Genomic DNA, 16,452 nt, shown 5'->3' with positions numbered 1-16,452 from the left:
GTTCAAGAGAACTTTCTGCAATAATGTAAACATTTGTCTGCACTACCAAATACACTCATTATTAGCCCCATGTTGTTATTGAGCACTTAAAATGTGGCTAGTGCATGTGAGTGAGGAACCGAATTTTTCATGTAATTTCATTTCAAGTAATTAATTTATAAATAAATAACCATAGGGAGAACATTTTTGAAACTTTGGAGTAAGGACTTCTGCAAATGCATACAAACAATGAGAACACTGGTAAAAATGGTCGAAATCAACTTTTCAGAAGTCTAGAAATTAATCAAAGGCTTGTAAGAATCTGAGGAGGGTTTAGTGAAGACACACGGTGGAATCTTGATACAGGCAGCAAACTTCGTGGCATTATAACTTGCACTATTCCCATCCTGCTCTCACAACATCCTCCATAACTTTGAAAACCGTCAGTCTCAGCACCATGGTGGCTGAGACAACCAGCAGCACAGCAGCCATAATGGGTGTGGAGCTCTGAAAAGACCCCTCCCCACCCAACTGCAACTAGCTGACCTGCCTGGCAGCTCCCCGAAAACGCCCCATGTTCAGGGCTTGTCGTTACTTGAGTCAGAGCTTGCCCAGGATGGAAAGTCTGTCCCCAAGGCACTTGCTAAAAACAATCAGCGCTAATTGTTTTCTATTGTAGTTGCCTGAGGGAGTGACACCAGGAGAGGCAGGCAAGAGGTGAGCCAACAACTTAGAAGAAAAATTGGGGGAATGAGATGTCCACAGGGGGCTTTGAAAAGCTCCAGTGTATTTGTGGGCATCTGGAAGGCCACAAGGGCTCAGGCGTGTGGCACGCCCAGGAAAGACTTGAGAACGTCTGAATCTCTCACCTCTAGTGAGATATCTGAAATATCTGAAAACTGATTATGTAATACACCATATTAATAGAATAACGGCCAATACCACATAATCTCGACCATATACATAGAAAAGAATTTCACAAAATACAACGCCCTTCATGTCTAAAAAAGAAAATACTCAACAAATTAGGAATAGAAAAAACTTTCCCAACCTATAAATAGCTTCAATGAAAAACCCACAGCTAACACCATATTCAATGCTGAAAGACTGAAAATTTCCCCCTAAGACCAGGGACAAGGCCATGATGTCTTCCCTCATCTGATATGTTAATCACAGGTACTAGAGTTTCTAATGAGGGCAATTAGGCAAGAAAAAGGAATAAAAGAAACCCAGATTGGAACAGAAGAGGTAAAACTATTTGTTTTGCAGAGGAGAAGATATTGTATATAGAAAAACCTAAAAAATACAGCCCCCACACACACACAATATGTGAATCGTATCCCACCAGGTGTATAAAAAATTTAAATTGCCCCATGTGGTTAGCGGCTCCACTAGTGGAGAGTACAGTTAGACTGCTGATATTTGTTGAAAGTCTCCAGAAGTGGAGGAGGAGGATGATGCTGGAGGTTGGTGGCCCCAAATGTTAATGCTTTTCTCAACTCCCGAAAAACCTATGGAAGGAGATGGTAAGATTAGCTGATAGGGATGTGGGGGAGAATGGGCACCATGTCAGTGACTTCCAGATCAAGGATGTGTCACGGGAGCTCAGAGCCATCAGTCACCAGCTCAGCCAATGCTTCCAATCTCCTCAACCTACATCAAGTCGGTGACCAGGCAGGAGTGGAATATGTCTCACAGCTGGCTGCCTCTGTAGAGCTTGGTGACCTAGAACAAACGCGAGGGAGAGTGGGAGAGATGGAGGTCTCCTGGGGATGCGGGGCCCCACTGGAGCCAGTGAAAGATCACAGACTTTGGGGCAAGGGAGACCTGACTTCAAATCCTGGCTCTGCCCCTAACTCATTGTGTGACCTTAGACACAATACTCCCCTTTCTGAGCTTCAGTTTACCCACGTGAGAAATGGGGAAGGCAGCTAGGACATCACCTCTGGAAACTGAGAGAACCCAGACACGCAGGGAATGTGAAGGATTGAAACAACCATGTAACAGATGTAAGTCAGGCAGAGGAATGAGGGTGCCTTCAGGGCAAGGAGAGACGGGACAGGGGAGACCCCACCTGGTCCTGGGTGACCCTCAGCAGGGCGGTGTACTCCGAGGATGTGGGCTTCGGGTTGCTGTGGTTCCAGCTGATGCTGCGGTAATGCAGCTGGTGTTCTCTCTGCATGCATAAACTCCAGGGTGCAGAGCCTGGAGCCACCGAGAGGAAGAGCAGACACGTGGAGACTCTCAGCTCCCAGCACAGAGGCATGGTGGCCCACGAGGTCACGGTGGTGGGTGCAGACAGCGTCCACACAGGTGGCTCCCCCATCCTTCACAGGCCTGGGGAGAGAGGTACATGGGGAATCTAGAGAGAGGTCCTGAAACCTCTGGGGTGGGGGCCAGAACAGGAAGGAGGAAATGGGAGGTCAGAGGGGAGACTGAGAGAGGGGTGGTAACAAAAGTAGTCATTAGGGGCAAATACTGAGGGGAGGGTCTCACCTGAGGGAGACCAGTCTGCAACTCAAGGAGAAGAGGCCCAGGCTGCTCTTCTTGAACAAGGATCCAGCTGGGGAGGAAGGAGGAGGAGGAGGAGCAGGAGGGACAGGGATTGGGGGAGGGGCTGGGTGGGATTTAACCCAACAGGAGCTGCTGGGACCAGGGTCTCACCAGGCTCTGCAGGACCCTCTCAGTGGAGTGGAACGTGGCTGAGCCATTGCTCCTGTCTGATGAATACTGGAGGGTGGAGATGGGGAAGGTGACTGTGAGGGTCTTCAGGTTGTGCCCCAAAGCTGCAAGACGAGAGGGAGAGCGATGGCCATCACTGAGAGCTGGCCTGAGACCACACCAGAGTCCTGCACTCATTATCATCTGGCGTCTTCTCTCCCAGGGGCACCACCACCCACCCGTGTGGTCACCCAAGTCAGAACCAGCATATCTGCTCAGCTCCTCCTCCCTCCCAGTAACACCCATTCACCTTGAACACTGGTCCTCACATACACTCCCTCTCCATCCCTGTCCCAGCTCAGGGGACTTAACTTCCTTCACCTGGACCAACACCCCAGCAGGCTCACTGGATGCTCTGTCTAAAGGATGTTCTACATGGACTACTAGAAGGATCTTTCTGAAATGAATACCTCACTAGGGCCACCACTGCTCTAGTACCACCCGTGGCTCCCTATGGCCTTCAGTGTTAGTTCAACCTTCTTGACCTGGCACTCAAGGCTCTACTCAATCTGGCTCCTGCTGACCTTTCAGTCTCATTTTATCCATGTACTGCGGGTTAAACTTCATGCTTCACGCAACCCAAATTCGTTTCAATTCTCCCCATATGGCATATTGTTTCTGGCGCAAGCCTTTGCTCACGGAATCCTCTCTGCCAGGAAAACTCTTCATCCTCTACCTGCCTGGGTCTCTCCTGCTCATTCTTAAAGACTCTATTCAGGTGCAACTTTCTCTAGCAAGCTCTTCCTCTGCAAACTATGCCAGTGCCTCTTCCCGAAACCTCCCACACACTGTTATATTGGTGTGTTAATTTCACGAGGCTAGGGGCTCTCTGAGGGCTGGCCTCAGACTGAATCATTGGTATAATCTTTGTGATCAGCACCATTTCCTCAAAACCAGAATCTCACACTGTGGCTGCCCAGCTCCTGGATCACAACTGGCTGGTGGAGGTGTGGGGCTGGAGAGCTTCTCTTGGGAAGGAAAAGGGGCCCCCAGACACCTGTGGTGGCTTCTGGTGGCACAGTTGATGATCAAGTATGCAGGGACGTGGTGGCCGGCTCGGGAGCTGGCCTCGAGGGCTGTCTCAGGGAGGGACAGAGTGGGAGGAGCCCCCAGGCTCACCCGGGCTCCAGCAGTGGCTGTCCCAGGACCACCATTCACAGGTGAAGCATAAATGAGAGTGAGGGGAGGGGTGAGTGTGTGAGTAGAGGGATGAGCAAGCCTGTGGATGAGAGGAGCCCAAGAGAGTGAGATATGTGAACAAGAGAGACTGAACACAGAGGAGAGACACATGGACGGGCAGAAAACTGGACAGACATACGGGATACCTGGAAAAGGAGGACCAAGGGCGGGGCTTTAGGAGAATTAAAGTGAAAACCACGTGGGGTCAGAATGTGGTGGAGAACACGTCTGTCACTAAGGCTTTCTCACCCTGGGCTGGAACTCTCCACCAGAACATGGGAGAGAGAGAAGGGATGAGTTAGGGCCCTTCCAGGTCCTTCTCTCACCAAGGACAGTGGGTGCAGGAGAACCACTGCTCCCCAACCCCAAATGGGGATGGAATCCAGGAGATGAGGGCCAGGAATACTGACTGGTAGTAGTCAGGGCCACAGGTCCATAGGTGTCAGCTGTGGAGAGAAGGTGAGAGGAGCTGAGCAAGAGTTGGGGTGAACATAAAGGATTAAGGGAGAGGGAGGATGTAGGGACCTTTGTGGGAAAGCTTAGGGAAAAGCAGAGGGGAAGAGTGGAGGGGTGTTCAGGGGGGAGGAAATGAGATGGAAGGTGGCTGGCCCCAGTCATCACCCCAGAAGACTGCACCCCGACCAGAAGGAGACAGAGATGGATCACAGCTCACTTTAGAGCAATGGAGGCAACACAGAACTATGATAGGGACAGAGAGCACGGCTGTAGCCCAGCCCCTCAACACTGACATAGAGGCTGTCCCCATCCAGGATGAAGGAGCCCAGGTGGGGGACGCCCTGGCTCTCATGGCTCAGCTCCCAGTAGAGTTGCTCTCTGTCCAGCCCAGGACCTGCGGGGGTCAGAGTGGAAGGTACAGATGATGTCCACCCCACTGGCTGCCCACCCTTCTCAAGCCTGAGGGAGGAAGAACATGGGGACGTGGAATATTGAGCAGGGGTCCTTCTGAGGGTGGAAAGCGAGAGAGTGGAGGGGGAGGAGCCTGAGGGAGAGGCTGAAGGGGCTGCTCTGATGCCTGGAGGGGCTCTCCTCGGTGTCTCCCGTCTGCGACAACCCCCTCACAAGTAAGGCCTGACTTCCTTTAAGATGTGGAGGGAGGCCTGTGAGTGGCTAAGTGGGGTGAACACACAGACCTGGGTGAGGGGGCGCCTGCAGGTCTGCACGGACAGCAGCGAGGAGCACAGTCAGTGCCCTGTGCCATCTGACACATCCAGGCAAGAAAGTACCGTTACCTTCTCGCGGTTCTACACTCCAAGGTCTTCTCTTTCTACTTCTTTCCTACTCCACAGCCATCATCCAGGCCTAGGGAACAATCACCTTATTCGTAACCTTCTTCCCAACACCTCCTATCTGCCTCTTAAGTCTACATTCTTAACCATGAAGTCCATTTTAACCCACATGCTTAGACCAAACGCCAATCACATCACCCATCTGCTCGCACCTCTCCACTGTCTTCCCACTGGTCTTAGAACAGAGTCCAAAGTCACGCCTGACCTGGTCCAGCCTGTTCCCCTCGCTGGTCTGGCTCACACCCCTCCCCCTGTGTTGACTCGGCTCAGCCATCCCTCTTTCAGGTCATGGACACACCAGGCTCTCTGCTTCAGGGGTGTCCTCATGCGGGTCCCTCTGCCTGAAACGCTCTCTTGAACACACTCCCACACCCTCACTCCAGTCTAACCCTCCAACCACCTAAATCCAGTCCCAACTCCAGCTCTCAAGCTAAATATCAGTCCTTCTCAAGAGGGCTTCCCTGCCCCCTCCGGTTTAGTCCCCTTGTGCCAAACTCCCACATCACTCTCATCATTAACTGTCTAAAATCCAAATTCCCTAACAGAATATAAATCCCATGGAGGTGGGACAAGGTCTGTTTGGTTCTCCAGGTCCCCACGCATCTGGCCCAGAGCCTGGCTCATCAGATGAGGAACCATCCTGGTTTGAACGCTAAATGTCCTGTGTCCTGGAAAACCCCTCTGTTCTGAATAAATGAGGATGGTGGGTCACCATAAATTGTGCACTCAAAGAATATCTACTGCATGACAAGCACACATTCCCTCAAGAACGTCCCAGGAATGCTAGAATGAAAAAGGCACACAGACATACACACACAATTAGGAGAGGCCAACAATTATATATAAAATTACTTAACAAGATTGTCTTCAACGTGAATCACCAGACTGTTATTTCAGAAAGGATTCAAGAAGCAAAGTTAATTCCCTTTAGAATGTGAGGTGGAGAGGACAATCTTCTTGGAGACTAGTGCCCTACCCTTCTATCTAAAAGGTGTTGCTTAATATTCCTCCAAATGATTTGAAATCTCATAAACAACAATATGCTGAAAATAAATCCGGCTGCTGGTCAATTTAACTTTACATTTCTGTTACTAACATAAAGAAGTTCAAATCATATTTTTCTCCAGGTGTCTGTAAGATTTTGAATCTTTGTGGAGCATTTATAGGTCTTTAGAAGTCAAATTGAATAGGCCTGAGGAATGCTGCTGAGCATCCCTGCTAATATTTAATGAGATGTCTTGTAATACTACATATACACGTAAAACATTTATATATTTATATTTATAGATGAAATCCTGACTTTTGAGAATTCGGAATGCAGGTAAGTCTATATTTCTTTACTGTTACACATATTTACACTTATTTACATATATTTGTTTAATGTGTTCTTCTTTGCAAATAAGTGTATTTTCTGAATTATTTACACACACAGAGCCTCACACACCTTACCATCTTTCCCTTGAATATAATCCATCAAACATAAATAATTTTTCTCATGATACCCTCACTCTCAGTGAGTCCTTGTGCTGACAACCTGAGCCCAGGAAAGCCCACTGGCAGGTCTTCTGCACAGCGGAGGCTGCTGGAACCTGTTGGTACCAGGTCCACAGGGTACTCACCTGGTCACACAGAAATCCACGGATCAGCGAGGACAGGTGGACCCTGAGCCTGGTTTCAACTCAAACTTGAGCCCCACAGACACTTTTCTTTTCTAACGGAAAAAAAAAGCAAAGACTGCTTTTGAGGCCTTTTACAGGGAGTAATACAGGTGATGGAAGGAAAGCCCACCCCACTTACTTTTCTTTTTCGTATTTACTGATTTAACTGTAACTATTGGCTGAGACTGGATTTTCCCGATTCCTGTCCAGCCACCTGCTCCCCAAGATGGGAGAAGCAGCTCCATGCTGTGTGCACTTGACTCGCTCAACTCACTTTGGTGACTCCGGACCCTTTAAACAAGCTTGTCATTTATGGCCCCTGTAAGTGGCTCGCTGACTGGGAAACAATTCCCACACTTCATTCAGGGCTCGGGAGATTTTCAGGCCCTGGAGCAGGTCTCCCAACCTCCGCACCATTGACATCTGGGGCCGGATGATTCTCTGTCGGGCCGTCCTGGGCCCTGGAGGACGCTGAGCAGCTTCCCTGCCTCCCCCTCTAGATGCCAGGAGCGCCCCCATTAGTAACAACCCAAACACCGCCTCCAGACGCGGATAAGCCCCCTGGGGACAAAATCACACGGAGGACGGTGACGGGGACTCTGAGGAGGGGCCGGCGGCGCCCGGAGCCGGGAGGAACAGCAGCCTCGGGCGCCCTGAGCGAACAGCCCGGGGGAAACGAGGCTCCGGGGGGACGGGGGGACGCCGGGCCGTGACGGGGCTGCCCGCGGCCCAGGCCCCTCCCTGGACCGCGACCGGAGACGGGACCGCCCGCCACTCACCGCGCCTCGCCCCTTCGGCCGAAGGTCCACGGGAATCCCGTCCGCGCCGAGAAGACTGGACACACCGCGCAGACCTCCCGCTCCATCCACGGCGCCGCCCCCGCTTCCGCTTCCGGTCTCGGGCGGGCGTTCGGGGAGGACGGACGTTTGGGGGCTCCGGGTTGAGGCGGCGGGCGGGGCGGGGCCGCGCACCCCAGCCTCGGGGGAGGTCTCCCGTGTCTAGAGTGAGTGCGAAGCTGGGACGCGGGCTGGGTCAGCACCAGGGACAGGGACGGAATCTAGGGGCGGGAACCAGTTCTAGGGGCGGGCTGTGGGCGGGCACAAGGGTGTGAGTGACACCAGGCCCGGGGGCGGGGGGGACAAGGGTGCGGGCGGGGCAATGAGCCGGGACCAGGCTGCGGGCGGAACCAGGCCAGGAGGTTGTCCGCGGAGACCAGTTCCAGGGGCGGGAAGAGGCGGGGGTGGGGCTGGAATAAGTCTGGCCGACTTCACAGTGGGAGGAAATCAGCTCCAGGGGCGGGGCTGGAGGCGATGCTTTCCGTGCACCCCTAGACTGTACAGGTAGCTGGATGTTGAATAGCTTTTCTTCATTCCTTTCCCTAAACCTGGAGTCATTCTATCATGGCCTTTTTTTTAATTCTTTCACTATTTTTTTGTAAAAAGTGATATCTATGACATCATTCATCAAGTAAATAACAAATGGAATGAAACCTATTTCCTTCTCCATCTTTATAATGCAACAATTGTGCTTTTATTTTTTCTGGCACAAAGAATCATCGTAGTAAATTACTCTGGTCTTTTTTATGGAATATAATAAATATTTTTTAAAAGACACTTTTAGATTTTTTTCTTTTTAATTTATGGCCAGATGCATTCTAACAACAAACATAATTTGTAAACATGCTCTCTCCTCCAGCCCATTATTATTTCTGTAATATGTTATTTCATGAATTATCTTACTGGACAGAACATTTAGCAATGTAGAGACAACTTTGGTAATAAGTATATATGAATTGTTTGCTGTTTTGTTTGGTAAGACTGGAATATTGTACTTTAAATATGATGGGATTTTTTTTCATTATTTACCTATTCCATCATCATCCATGATCAGTCTTTTATCATCTCATTCCAGTCATATTAGTCATATTCTGAATGTCTGAATATGCCACATGAAAACATTTTTAAAAAACTTTATTGAGGTATGACTAACATACAAAAAGCTGTACATATTTAATGTATACAACTTAATGTGTTCGGAGATAATATACACCCGTGAAACCATCACTACTCAAGTCCCTAACCTATTCATCACCCCCAAATGTTTCCTCCTGTCCTCTTTAATTTTTTTATTTAACTTCCTTTTTTAAAATACTTTTTTTCTTTTGAGGTAGGAATACTTAACATAAATCTACCCTCCTAGTAAATTTTTAAGTCTACAGTACAGTATTGTGAACTATCGGCCCATGTTGGATGGTAGGTCTCCAGAACTTATTAATCTTGCATAACTTTTGTTGCTCAAACATCTATTGCCAAGAGGCCCTCTTCATCTTTAACTGAAAAATCCCCCCATATTTTTAAAAGCTCAACTCAAACATAAGCTTTCCATGAAGAATTATCTGATTTATCCAAGTAACACTATCTACTCTTGTTGACTCTGCTAACCTCTAACTACCTTTATTTTGGCACTTTTCAAATTGCCCTGCTATTCTTTTTCACATGTACCTCACTATGATTTCTTGGAAAGCAGAGCCTTTATCTTATCAAGTTTGCATGCTCAGTTCATTGTTTATGTCTTCTACTAGAGTAATAATAATATAATATGTCCATTCATTTATTGAATCTTTAGTTCTGGTTTTTGCACACCTACTATGTGTAAGGCATAGTGCTCGCCACCTTGGGTGTAAAGATATGAATAGGAGGCATGTGCTAAAGACACCCACGCTTACTTCCATCGTAATTCCATGTGTGTTATTCTGTGATCAAGATGAGTATACGGTGCTACGGAATCTCTAAGTGTTTGCCTAACACATCATGTGGTTTAAGGGTTGTATTCCCTTGAGAAGAGCTGCTTCAGCAGAACCTAACAATGTGAGTATAAGGAAGCCAGATCAAGGTAACTCCCAACATGGAAACGATGTATTGATTTCCTAAATGAATGTATTGAATGAGTGAATGAAATAATAGAAAATAATGAAGAAATGTGATGCTATTGGTTACTCTCAGATCCTTTACATTTTATTTGGAGACAAAGAAGAGGTGAGAGAAAGTGATTGTGTAATTTTGCCAGTTCATACCTGTCTGATTACATATTTCTCTCTCTGGGCACAATACACAGACAAAGCAGCAGGTAGCTCTCTCTTCCTGAGGGATGTTCCTGAATCCTGGCTGACAGAACGTCCTACACCCAGAGTGGGGAGTTTGAAAGAAGAGAATTATTGATGATACTGAACAATACTATATAATTGGATAATATTTTTTTATTTAATAATATTGAATAATTGATAATATTGTTTAAATTACCTCAAAACTTATCTTAGAGATCACCTATAAGATTTGACATGATTGATGCACCCAGAGAAAGCAAAATAAAATCAAGGTCAATCTGCAGAAAAGAGTTCCCAACACGAAAATACGTACTGATTTAAAAAATTTTCCATCTCAATGACTAGGACACTTGTTTGTTTTATGGAATGGGGCATCTGGCAATAACAAATGTGATTCTGAATATGGTATTCCAGGATTACTTTTTTGAACTATAAGCAGATTTTACCTTAATAAAAAATAATATTTTAATTCATACAATGCATTTATATGAGAATTGTTTGATTAGTACAAATTGTAATTATTGAATTTATTTAGTAATGTATTTAATGTCAGGTAGATTATACACCAAAGACACAGGGACAGGCTTGAATGATATAATATAGCATCTTGAGGGATGGCTTACAAGACTGAGTTCTAAAGGGAAATCTGAAGAAGAGGAAGAATGCAGTTCCTTGGGAGCCAAAAGAATCTTTTTTTCTGATGGTGAATTTTTCTACAAGAATGTATAAAGTTGGGATGAAGAGATGGAAATATAAGGAAAATTAATAAAATATTGAAATATTAAAAAAACCCCTCAATGTCAATTCTTTTGATTTTCGTTAAAGAGAATAAAATTTGTTTTCTGGAAGAAAAGCGTATGGCAAAAGACAATTTGAATTGTATCTTTAAATCATCAAAAGTCTAGGTCATCAGCATCTGTTATATCTTCAGGGCACAATGCATGCAGAGCAATAAATTTGCAAGCACGTGAGATTGACACTTTTTCAGCTTAAATGGGAATTCAATCAATTTTTTATCAGCTCATCCTATTAAATTGGTAGCCTCACTGTCCTGCTGTAATGTATAAAGCATTTCAAAATTCCGGAATATCTCTTTAATTACAAGTGTCCTTTCAATATCTCTTGGACAGTAAGAAAAATTATATCAACAAATGAGAATTTTGTTATGAGTTAAATGATTTCACCATTATTTTCATATATGCTCTCTATCTTGTGATGTAGATGATTAATCCAAGATTGACTTGTCTGCAACCTTTTTGAATCCCATGGCCCAGTCTATCAGCTCCTCATGTATGATGAAACCTTGACCACGTGGTTCCTGGGGAACAAACTCCCTTACTTTCACCTGAAGTCCAAGACCTTTAGGAAAATCATATAGTTCAGAATTACATGCTGTGACACAGAGTTTCTTTTCTCATCCAGTGACACGTGAGCTCCAGTGCTTTTTTTAAATTGGGTGTTTCTTAGGAATGGGTGGAGCTAAAAGGGAGACATAATTGGGAAATGAAATGAGCATGGAAATTGAAGGCAGAAAACCCAGATTCGAACTGGTGGGGATACTGAGTTGCCCAGCAATTAGATTTTTTCCCCTCTATATTAGTCATCCTCTGAATAAGTTCAATTTGGGGAGTGTTTACTATTCTGCACGCTTAAGGAAGCAGGCATTCTTGTCTGCCCTCAGAGAGCACATGGTGAGGTTTAAACCATTCCTGAAGATTCCACGTCCAGGGAGTGCTGTGGGGCTAAACCTGAGCTGCACCTTGAGCAATGAGGTTTGCTTTAGGGGTGCTAGGGAGTTTCCTCGAGCTCAAGAAGAGACAAAGAAAGACAGCCTGCTTCTTCCTACCTTTGAACAAAATATTTTATTAAATGAGAGAGAAGAGATGAAAGCTCCTAGTACAGAATCTTCACGCATTAATTGATATAATTTCTATATAAATGTACAACTGATATTTGTATAATACATAACTATATATATGGTTGTATATATACATGAACAAATATATATTCACAACAAATGTGTGTATTTAGATCTGACATGACATTCACTTCCTCATACCTGAAAGCAAGAGTTTCATGACACATTATTCATAGGTTTTGGATTTATAAAAGTCTAGGTTCATGTACAAATTCATCTAAATAGAATTGATAAGGACTTGGGGAATTAAAATATATTTCATAGTATTGGGGTTCTGATCTGTAAAAAGGGGATCAAACTCCTTGCTTCCAAAAGTCATTTTAAATTTCAATGGGGAAATATTTATTTAGCTATCAGTAGCCTTTCTAGAAAAATGCAGGAAGTTCAAATAAATTGTCCTTTCCCCCGAAGCATTTAAGATATCAAGGGATAGGGCCAGAACTAGATTTTGGAAATCCCTGAATTTTTTAATTCCCTGGGATGAATTGTCATTGTTTTCTCTTGAACACTTACCTCTCACAGTGAAAGTTTTTAATCAATTATTTCTAGTTAAAAGAGTTGACACTGTTGCTAATTAGACCCTACAATCATTAGAGGTTTACTTGCAACCTGTAAGAAAGAACAGTAATTCATTATGCACAAGTCACTGCTGATCTGTGACAATGTGACAATCACAATTCGATATCCAAATAAAATAACTCTCGGATCCTAAAAGAACAATAATGAGAATCCTATTTAAGGGAGAATTTTACCTGCTAAGGGAAAAACATGAGCTGGCCTGCATCCATTATGGACCCCTGTTCTGCTTTTATAAAAAGTATTTCATGGAGGGCTCAGGCCACCACATCCACAGCATCATAGATGTAGTAGCTGGATCCAGACAGAGTCGTGTCTAATGTTTCCTTTGGCAGAGACTCCAGGGAGGCATTGAATGGACACTCCAAAAATTTCCACATTCAGTTCCTGCAAATGAGCAGTTGAAATGTTTAAGGCATCATTTGGTAAAGAAAAAGTCTTCTTGGTATTTAGAGGGGCTAACTGTCCATAGAGAGTGTTTAAATCCAGATATCTCAAAGTTCTGGTGTGCAAAGGAAAGACTCCCATGGTAGGTATCGAAAAAGTGGTGACGTGGAATAAAAGAAGCATCCCACTGTGGTGTAGTGATCCACACCTTCTGAGTGGTTAAATAATGGTTTCCTGCAATGCTCACATTTATTAATCTACTTGTGTCACCATAAATGATAAACACGTTGGCTGATGAGTCTGTGCTTCTGGCTATGCATGTCCAATCTTTTGAAGTGTACGTCCTCTTGCTCACAGGTATCTTAGTCACAGGCAGGCACCGTTCATAGTCATCTCTCTTCTAAGTTCCCAGAGGAACTGCTCACCTTTTTTATCAACTGATACTAAGATTCCTACCCAGGTCCAGCCAAAATGTGTCAACAATGAGACCATTCTGAAGACTAGAGATGTGTCCTTGTGAGCTATCTGATAGAGAGAGGAAAACTAGTCCTTACCTTTCAGTACAGGATCAAAATCTCCATAGGTTGTCTGAATCAAAAGAGAAAAAGTGTTCCATATTGAGTTCTCTGGAAGAAAAATCAACAGAATTTCAACAAAATTCATATGATCAGTTAGCTAAACTTACATTCTTGGTGCTAACACTGTGAGTATGAAGCAATATTATCTGATGGTAGAAGTGATTGAAGGGAAGCTTGGCTTTGAAGCCAGACTGCCTGGGTTCAAATCCTGACTCTAATGTGACTAGCTTAACGCACTTGAGAAGGTTAAATAACCTCTATCCATCTTAGTTTCTATATCTCTAAAAATTCCCATAATAACGTTACCTATTCATTGTCTTATATTAGGATTAAATTTGTGACTATTTGTAAAGCATTTGAAGAGTGTAAAGTGGTTTTAAGTACATGTTTACATATAAAATTTTATTAACTATTCGATAAATAACTAGGGTATGATTATTTCAGAATATCTAGCTTCCACTCCTTTGAGAGAATTTGGGCAACCACACTTCCAGAAGCTCCTGTGGTCTGCTTTAGACAGTGATGCTAGCCTCTGGCTACTTCATCCCTCTCTCAGATTCACACACCAAAATAATGAATCCACCATTTCAAGAACTATCTGTGGTAGGTTTTTTCCTATTAGGGAGACATGCAAAACCACTTTCTTCTTTTCCACATGAGTGGCCACAGAATATCACCAAGGAGGAAAACGTCAGTCCCTCCAGATCCATCCCTCCACCATGCTCATACCTGTGGTATTTTGTAGAGCTCCAACAGTGTCCCAATGTGGGCAGAGAATGCTGGTGTGGTTCCTGCAGTGACAGCCACATTCTTGTTCTGTGCCTGGCAGGTGTAATTAGGGATCATCTGACCCCATCCCGATAACCACCTCAGGGTGCTCACCAAGGTGCTGACATCACTGTGGAAGGAATTGTAGACATGGAAACCCAGAGACAGGTTGGGCAGCCGCTGGGGGCTCCTGTTGATCTCCTCGATGGCAAAAACAAAGACCAGGACATAACGATAGTTTTTGAAGTTCAACCTGTACCAAGGCCATAGTATTAAAAATAAAGATCAAGTCATGCACTTCAGGCATAACTCAAGTGGGGAAAAAAAAGAGTAAAGGGTGGCATTTTGACTTAAGCAAATTGTTCATTCCAGAGCAATGGCTGTCTCTTCATGACTTTGGAACCTGGAGCACACGCACAAGATGTTCCCAAAGCCTTGGAAGATCAAGCCCTACAACTCTGGACTCAAAAGAGATAGATCAATATCCTAAAATGAATTAGTGGAAAGAAGAGGCACAAAGGATGCTTAAGGGGAAAGAATCCATTTGCATATTTGTTTACAAGTCAAACACTATTTCACACAGTGGCACCAACATGAGGTTGGTCATGGGCATGTGCAGGTATAGTGAGATGAAGCAAAAGTTTATAATCCATTAAAGAAACTAGGTAGGACAGGGAAGTGCATAAGAAAAACTTGAAGGAAGGGCAAGTCGAATATAGAATGGTATCATCAAAACTTTTGCAATATACCTTTCTAAAACTGCCTGCCTCACAGACTTAGGAAACACATACTACCAGAAGCAGGGAAATTGCACCATAATAAATAAGGAGATAGTCTTAGGGAGAAAATAAAGAGGAAGAAGCAATTTATGACTCTATGTTTTTCTAAAAGAGTAAAAACAATTCAGAGTCCGAGGAGCAGTGTAAACTTGCAGCTTTTCATCTATTTCTTTACAGATTAGAAAACCATCATAAGCAGTGAGCTTTACAGCTTATCTTTGGGTTGATTCCTCTCTTACACATCTAAGTTCAGTCCAACGTTAATTTTCAAACAATTTAATTGACGAGGTACAACATGCAATTCCAGAAGATTGCACAGCAGAACATAGGCTTTTGGTGCTCTAACATTAAAATATTATTTTCATTGGTGAATACAGCTTTAAAAACCAAAATGTTGGGATGCTGTAATTCTGAGTCACACAGAAACACTCAGATTGGATTACAAATAAGACTTGTATTCATTTCCTATTGCTACTCTGAGAAACTACCACAGATTTAGAGGCCTAAAATAACACAAAATTTATTATCTTATACTTTGGGAGGAGAGAAATCTAAAATGAGTCTCACTGGCTAAAATACAGGTGTCAGCAGGAATGCATTCCTTCTGGAGGCTCTAGAGAAGAGTCCATTTCCTTGCATTTTCTAGCTTCTAGAGGCTGCTCACATTCCTAGGTAACATCCTCATATCACTTCAATCTCTGTTTCCATTGTCATAACTCCTTCTCTGACTCTGACTTTCTTGACTTATTCTTTCACTTGTAAGGACCTTTGTGATTATATTGGACCCATCCAGATAATTCAGGATTATCTCCTCATCTCAAGATCCTTGACTTCTTCACACTTGCAAAGTCTCCTTTCTATGTGAGGTAACATATTCACAGATTCGAAGGATTAGGAATTGGTCACCTTTGGGGGCACATTTCACCTACCACAGGACCCAACTACATGCTTTCCAATACTTGAAGCAAAACACAGAAGAGGTTAAAATAGGTAGAAATGATATTCCATTTAAATATGAACCAAAAGAAAGCATGGGTATCCTTGTTAATATCTGATACAATCCAAGTTGAAAGCAAAAAGCATGTGAAATATCAAAGGTGGTGACCATATGTCATATGTGACATATGTGGTGACCATATGTGGTGAAAGGAAGAGAAGATCGAGTACTAACAGTCATTATATATATCACCCCAAAGTGAAAAAAAGCTATTATTTATAGACCCATGTGCATAAGTACATATATGAACAACCAGATTTGGAGATTTAACATATCCTCTTAGAAATGGTCAAATTAAAGACAAAAAAAATATGCAAAGTTATGGAAGACTTAAGCTTAACAGATATTTACATATAAATGTAAATAAGGCTGGTATATTATGAACCCCAAAGAATATACATACATTTGACCAGACACTGGGCCATCAAGTAAGCCTTTGAACATTGAAATTATACACAATGCATTCTCTGACCACAGTATCATTAGGCTAGCAATTAATAAA

General features: G+C 44.0%; 1 long non-coding RNA gene across 6 annotated transcripts; it reads right to left on the bottom strand.

Moving 5' to 3' along the window:
• Positions 1 to 2,111: 2,111 nt before the first annotated feature.
• On the bottom strand, positions 2,112 to 14,334 carry LOC131401817 (uncharacterized). Of its 6 annotated transcripts, none has more exons than XR_009218004.1 (8): positions 14,136 to 14,334; positions 13,383 to 13,454; positions 11,287 to 11,426; positions 9,918 to 10,021; positions 6,806 to 6,897; positions 2,644 to 2,765; positions 2,476 to 2,542; positions 2,112 to 2,316 (listed from the first exon to the last, which is right to left on the bottom strand). It is a non-coding gene; the product is annotated as an uncharacterized LOC131401817 (long non-coding RNA). The 6 variants fall into 6 exon arrangements; XR_009218009.1 differs by having other exon boundaries at positions 11,293 to 11,426; XR_009218006.1 differs by lacking the exon at positions 2,476 to 2,542 and having other exon boundaries at positions 2,113 to 2,316.
• Between the last annotated feature and the right edge of the window lie 2,118 nt (positions 14,335 to 16,452).

This window comes from Diceros bicornis, assembly GCF_020826845.1.
Source record: "Diceros bicornis minor isolate mBicDic1 chromosome 2 unlocalized genomic scaffold, mDicBic1.mat.cur SUPER_2_unloc_8, whole genome shotgun sequence".
NCBI classification, from domain to species: Eukaryota; Metazoa; Chordata; class Mammalia; order Perissodactyla; family Rhinocerotidae; genus Diceros; species Diceros bicornis.
The sequence above is the reverse complement of the archived record's forward strand: the minus strand, read 5'-3'. Positions and strand labels throughout refer to the sequence as shown.